Consider the following 7,449-nt stretch of genomic DNA (forward strand, 5'->3'; position numbering starts at 1 on the left):
GGGGGCGCTCCAATAACAGCTCAGTTCAGTGACGCTCGAAGTGCTTGTGCTGCGAGACAGTCAATGTTAGAGCGTGGGGACTGCAGTGAGAGGGTTGGATGTGCATTAGCAGTCCAACAGCACTCTTCAGTGGAGGGCACAGACCCCGGCAAACATAGAAGGAAATGCATGCGTCAAACTCGCTGCGTTTCGTTGTGTATAATCCTGAAGCGTGTCCACGGCAGGATTTAAACCAACAAGATAAACATAAGGCCACGCCGCTAGCGAAAACGCGGCAGCTGTGTGAGCCGTCATAAACTGGCCAAATTCGCCAGTCTCTTGTGCCGTCCCTCAAACTCTGAAGACGAATTGTGCAGTGTCTGAGGGGCGCTCAAATAACAGCTCAGTTCAGTGACGCTCGAAGTGCTTGTGCTGCGAGACAGTCAATGTTAGAGCGTGGGGGAGAACGAGAGGCTTCTCGTAAAGAACCGTAATAAGAGAATGAAATTTTTCCCGAAATAGACACGACTCGATACGTCTAGACGAGACTAGGTCGCGGCGGAGTTAGGCGCGATCCGTTCGGCTAGAGAGGTAGTCAAACGGCATCGCTATATAATAGCATGTCACTAAATCGTGGCAAAAACCCGCGCCGTTCGTGATATGCGCCGATAAGGCTGCTTCCAGGACCTCGAACCTCTTGGTGGAGGTCCGTGAGAAGGGTAGTTTATCCACCGCGTGGATAGCCACATATTAGCACACTGAGAAAAGGGGAAGCGCGTTTCTCCTATCCGCTCGGAGGGAGAGAACCGCTTATGCCGGTCAGAGCCTACTCTGAGTAGAAGCTGCGGTAGACAACATAGTATAAAGCAAACTGCTCTGATTAACGCGCTCGAGTAGGGGAGAGCGAGCAAGTGGAAAAATCCAGTGCATCACTGTACTCATAGTCAAGCCGCACATATCGCCCCTAACCAACACCTCGTGCGGGGCCTCGGCGACCGCAGAAGCGAACGGTGGGGGTTAGACGCGAGGCGACTGAGAAATAGACTCCAGAGCGCGGATTACTTTCTTATTTTACCATAGCCGTAGGCTATCACAGAGAGAACATGAGAGAGGCTGCAAACGAATCTCTCATGAGTGCCTCCCTGTGATAAACCCATATACGGCTCTTACCTTTCGTTGACTCATCGCGTCCGCGAAAGAGGAGTTAACACTGCTCGAAGAAAATCGCTGGAGAACGCGAGATGATAGGGCACAGATGATTCGCTATTCCTGAAGGAATGAAATCTGAGCGAAATGGCGCGCTGCACCCAGGTATATCATGCGTGCGCATGCGCAGGGTGGTGCTATGCGCCATTTGGCCAATAGGATTGGCGGGATGGTATAGGGCTTCAGACATTCGTCACACCAGAGGTGTTCCCATACGTGGTGACGTCACCGCAGCATCGAAGTGACCTATGATAGGGAAGCTCTTTTAATGCCTGTCCTAAAACGTATTCTGTCTTCTTTATTAATCAGATGAGCGCCTTATGTTTACTCTCTGTATTACATCGGTCATCCGAGGCTGTCTTTGAGTTTCATTGTGTTTAACTAAATGAACACAGCTGCTAACTGGTTAAACTCTATCGGTCACGTGACGTGACGTGACGTGCCACAGACCTGGGATCCGTTTTATATTCATTTCAGGTTCAAAGATGGAGTAACCCCAGAGTGCAGTCTGGACGATGGGGCGGGGCGACACTTCGAGGCGGAGCGACACGTGTCGCCCCGCCCATATTTGTTTTCCTCGCCTTTGACATTTTCCTCCGAGCCAGCAGGGGGCAGTTTGCGTTGAAACAAACAGAACGGTGGCAACTACAGCAGCAGAATAACGCTATTCCGTTGATTGCTTGAGGTGAGTAAAAGTGGTTGTGTAAATATCTTATAATATGAAATGCGATGTTCGATCATTTATTTATCCATGGTACGTTCAATTTGAATAATTATTGTTAATAATTGTTATAAATTGCTCATTTTATTGTTCTTTGTGGATTGTAACAGTACACTCTGTACATGGCTTTAGTTCATAGGTTCGATTTTACAGAGGTATGGCATCACATTTGTCAAGTTATTTGAACAGACATGCATGATTTTTGTGTGTATATTATTATTATTATTATTATTATTATTTTTCAGGATGACATGATCAGGAGGTGGTGGTGTTCTGTTCTCCTGGACAGCTTTACTCCGCAAATGTATGTAGCTGTTTGAATGTTGCTACATGAAACATTACTCTGTACTATATCTAGCAATATACCTACCTCTTGACATTTGTTCTTTTAGAGCTCAACCACTGAGGAGAACTTCACCATTCACCATGTCTTCAGGCAGAGTCCAGCAAAGCAGGTTATTACATTCATTAAGAACTAATAATTACATATGTGTGTACATGCAGAGGTATTTTAGTTATTACAGCTACATAGTTGTTCAGATGTGAAATTACTGTACAAAACTGAGCAACATACTGTATTGCTGGAGACAAAAACACATTAAAACTTTTTTAGCTGTAAAATGCGCAATGGTTCTTTTTTTTACTTTTCATTGATTTTTATTTTTTTCATAGGCCTAGATTTAATTTTTTTTTATTACAGAATTCAATATCAAGTCCTTGACACATAACTGTAACACATTTTCACATTAAGAAACAATTTAGTTTAAATAAAAAGAACAAAAAATATCTAAAAATAAATAAATTATTTATTAGCGATAGGCCTACAGATTTATTTTTTTTTATTTATTTTTTATTTTTTTACTTTAGACTCTAAAGTTAAAAGTTTTTATTAAGGCTATTGTAAAGGCTTCTTAAAATGATGTCGCTGATGAGCCTCTGATCGCTGTCAGATTCTGTGATATGAATGTCCGCTAATGGGTTTAGAATGAGCCCCGCTCGGCCCGTGTTCTGGCTTACTGTAATATTTCACCTGTAATAAGACCGAAATAATATAATTAAAATAAAGAAACATGATAATATGATAACATCTAAATAAATGTTGATAGATTTAGCGTTATAGTTTTAAAAATATTAATAAACAGCAAATCAACACAGAAAGACCTAAATAATAATAATACATAATTAATAAACAGCGCCGCCCCTCCCACTACGCGCATCACGCGCTGTGCGTCAACCCCAAAGCGTCAAAAACTGAAGCGTGGTCAAGCGCCTCTAGCGTCACTGACATGAGATGTTTATCGCTTTGAAATCACGTTCAAGAAGTCTCATTCAGCACACATCGCGATACTTTCCATCAGTTTGCAAGAGCCGCAGGTTGGGTGAGTTATACAGTCTATGGTGAGCAGTAGTAAATATGCTCTTTTAATGCCTGTCCTAAAACGTATTCTGTCTTCTTTATTAATCAGATGAGCGCCTTATGTTTACTCTCTGTATTACATCGGTCATCCGAGGCTGTCTTTGAGTTTCATTGTGTTTAACTAAATGAACACAGCTGCTAACTGGTTAAACTCTATCGGTCACGTGACGTGACGTGACGTGCCACAGACCTGGGATCCGTTTTATATTCATTTCAGGTTCAAAGATGGAGTAACCCCAGAGTGCAGTCTGGACGATGGGGCGGGGCGACACTTCGAGGCGGAGCGACACGTGTCGCCCCGCCCATATTTGTTTTCCTCGCCTTTGACATTTTCCTCCGAGCCAGCAGGGGGCAGTTTGCGTTGAAACAAACAGAACGGTGGCAACTACAGCAGCAGAATAACGCTATTCCGTTGATTGCTTGAGGTGAGTAAAAGTGGTTGTGTAAATATCTTATAATATGAAATGCGATGTTCGATCATTTATTTATCCATGGTACGTTCAATTTGAATAATTATTGTTAATAATTGTTATAAATTGCTCATTTTATTGTTCTTTGTGGATTGTAACAGTACACTCTGTACATGGCTTTAGTTCATAGGTTCGATTTTACAGAGGTATGGCATCACATTTGTCAAGTTATTTGAACAGACATGCATGATTTTTGTGTGTATATTATTATTATTATTATTATTATTATTTTTCAGGATGACATGATCAGGAGGTGGTGGTGTTCTGTTCTCCTGGACAGCTTTACTCCGCAAATGTATGTAGCTGTTTGAATGTTGCTACATGAAACATTACTCTGTACTATATCTAGCAATATACCTACCTCTTGACATTTGTTCTTTTAGAGCTCAACCACTGAGGAGAACTTCACCATTCACCATGTCTTCAGGCAGAGTCCAGCAAAGCAGGTTATTACATTCATTAAGAACTAATAATTACATATGTGTGTACATGCAGAGGTATTTTAGTTATTACAGCTACATAGTTGTTCAGATGTGAAATTGGTATTATGTACAAGTACTATATTGGTCAATACTGTGGATTATTTAATATATAACTATCAGTTAACATCAGCATCAAGGACATTTAAAAACATTTCAGCTTAATTCATTTTCAGACAGCAGCAAGTTTTTTAAATAACTTCTGTTTGCGATGTTTGCGATCTAATGTGGATTTTGTTCACCATATAAGATAGAAATATTTATATTCAATGTAAAAGATCTTCATGTGGATCGTGCATACAAATATATACAAATATCTCACTGGATTATTACAATTAATGGCAAAATGAATGTGTGGAAATGTAAACTAATATATCCTACTGACACACAACAGCAAAAGATATAAATAATTGGCTTAAAACAGTTTTTTTTTTCAATGTGAAAATACTAACACTAATACTTCTGCACAGTACTGTATATATTAACATTTTATTAGTGTTATTATAAAAGAATGAGTATGCAGTTGTGACAACAATCTATAGAGTTTTTAATGAGAGTTTGTTTAAAGCAAGGTTGTCTGTATTCAGTGTTTATATAATGTTTAATAACTTTTATATACATATATAAATAAACCTATGTATGTTTTTGATTCAACAGCTTCCACTGGAAATCCTCAGGGAAGTTATTTTGTCGGCGGGTGACTCTGCATATTTGACACTTTCTCTGGTTTGCAGATGGTTTAGGGTTGTGCTCCGAGGTTTTTCGGAAAGCAGCACAGTTTGCCTGGCTAGAGAGTAAGATTTCCCCGTTTAATGCTCATTCTCCAATTGAATTTTGTAGTAGAAGGCTGTTAAACTTTTTTTGTATTATTATTATTATCTTTCATGTATTTTGTCTTTACACTATAAGTTGTGGCCAACTGGAAGAATTGTCCTCCTGTCTCCTGACCGGAACGAGTTCAGACGGATGTACAGCATCAGGGAACGCTTGCAGTGCAGAGCCCTTTTCAAGTTTAACCCACCAGGGTACAGGGAAAAGGCCGGAGTGGTGATCTTCTGGGCTTTTGTTTACACAGGATTTTGTTCCAAGGACTGTTTTTTTTTTTTTTTTTGCGGCATGAAAAACATTTGTGTGTTAAGTTCATTGAAGGGAAATAACTGGTTTTGATTATTAATTGATGTAATTTAAAGTTAAACTTTGCACTGTATAATGTTTTAATAAAAAAGCTATGGAAAACACGTGCATGACAACAGGTTTCAGTCATTTACATCAGTCTATCATTCTTTAAGGTTTCTCATATTTGATGATAACATGATTTGCTATGCATTGCTCATAATGGATTCTTAGTTTAGTTGTGACAGGATTGTGAGGATTAATGAGGTTTTCAGTAGTGCAGTTCAGAAAACAAATAACAGAAAGTAACAAGTGTTTTTGGGCAAGTTCTTTAGAACCTGTATAGTTCCTTCCTTGCAAAAAGTAACCATGGATTTATTGTAGTAAAAATATTTGTTGGCACATTAATTACTGTGAGCTGTTATTATAAAAACACCATAGTTTTACTATAGTTACTGTAGCAGAACCATAGTAAATTTTCGTAGGGGCCAAGGGAATGTTCAGAATATTATTGGTGACGTTCAGAGACTGGTGACAATTTGTTACACATACGACACACACACACACACATATATATGTATGTATATATTATTTGAATATATAAATCAAGGTACTCCATGACTATCTACATAACCATATTTCGCATAATATTGCCGTGTCATTTTCAAACCAGCGAGTAATGCCGAGGTAGCGTCTACACTACAGCCATTGAGGGAGTAGACCATTTATTTTTATTCTGTTCGTCGTAATCCAAAACTCTTTGTATTTATACGGGATGTTATGGAAATGCAACAATAAATGCAAAAACACAACATGTATATTCACTTTTTAATTTATATTAAAAGTTTATTCATCTTAGTGTCTACTTCCGCATTCCAATCCTGCTAATAGCGTCATAATTCTCTATACCAATAAGCTGTAAAATCGTCACTCATCTGTACACCAATAAGCTCATCTTAATCATAAACCAATAACCGCTGAGGTGGGCGGGGCGACACGTGTCGCTCCGCCCCAACGTGTCGCCCCGCCCCATCGTCCAGACTGCACTCTGGGATACTTGCAAAGATGTAAGTTGTATTTGTAGTAAAATCATGGTAACCATGACACCTACAAAAGTAGGTAAAACCCAGTAAACAAGACATTTACCATGTTTTTTTTTTTTTTACCACAGTAACTGTAGCTTTACTGTAGTATAGTAATGGCACATTAATCACCAAATTAACTATAGTTGTACCACTGTAATGGTAGTGTTTTAATGTGCTTTTATATGACTTATTTCACAGTAATCACATTTACTGTACCATGCTTGTAATACCTTTTTAATGTAAAAAAAAAAAAAAAAAAAAAAAACATTTTTCCCATCTTGCAGTTCAATTCATATTTGTTTATATCTTAAATATTTTGCTCACAGATCACTATTAACATTCTGTATATAATTCTGTTTTATTTTCTTTCCCCTTGTATTAATCTTTTAGCTGAAAAGACGTAAAGTAAGCAGTCACCCCAGTGGTGTTTGTGGAGAGGTATTCCTTCAGAAATGGAGAAGACAGAAAGCTGCAGAGGCAGGTTGGTCTGTGATAGTTTGTCCCTTTTATCAAACATTCCTGTTGTTATCATTTGCACAGCATTTTGTTGTTTCTTAAACTGTTGTACGGTCCAAATACCCACACTTGCCATCTTTGCACATTTCCTTTATTTGGCCCAAGTGAGCATGAAGATCACAATGTGTGTCGATCTTAACATGACAAAGTTCGTTTCAACTTTGTATTTTAAAAGAAACTTCTAAATGTCTTTTCAATAGTCCCTAATAATACATTTTAATGCGCTTTTCTAGAACCCAAAGCGCTAAAATTAGCGCCCTATTAACCCTATTAAAGATGACAATTTATTTTGTGGTGCTTCTAATTAAGTGATAAAAAGAAGTTACAAATGATGTACAAAATAAATATACTTTTCTGTGCACCAAGAAAACATGCAACACTTTGTTTTACTACTAAATTAGTCTCAATTTCTAATTATTATAATTAATATTTCACAAACATTGGAAAGTTGCCTGACCTCCTG

The 7,449-nt window shown here is 38.5% G+C and overlaps 1 long non-coding RNA gene across 1 annotated transcript; it reads left to right on the plus strand.

Moving 5' to 3' along the window:
* Positions 1 to 2,319: 2,319 nt before the first annotated feature.
* On the plus strand, positions 2,320 to 5,241 carry LOC113092569 (uncharacterized). The gene is made up of 3 exons (XR_003287600.1): positions 2,320 to 2,361; positions 4,930 to 5,066; positions 5,182 to 5,241. It is a non-coding gene; the product is annotated as an uncharacterized LOC113092569 (long non-coding RNA).
* Positions 5,242 to 7,449: the final 2,208 nt, after the last annotated feature.

This window comes from Carassius auratus, unplaced genomic scaffold, assembly GCF_003368295.1.
Source record: "Carassius auratus strain Wakin unplaced genomic scaffold, ASM336829v1 scaf_tig00214657, whole genome shotgun sequence".
Lineage (NCBI taxonomy): Eukaryota > Metazoa > Chordata > Actinopteri > Cypriniformes > Cyprinidae > Carassius > Carassius auratus.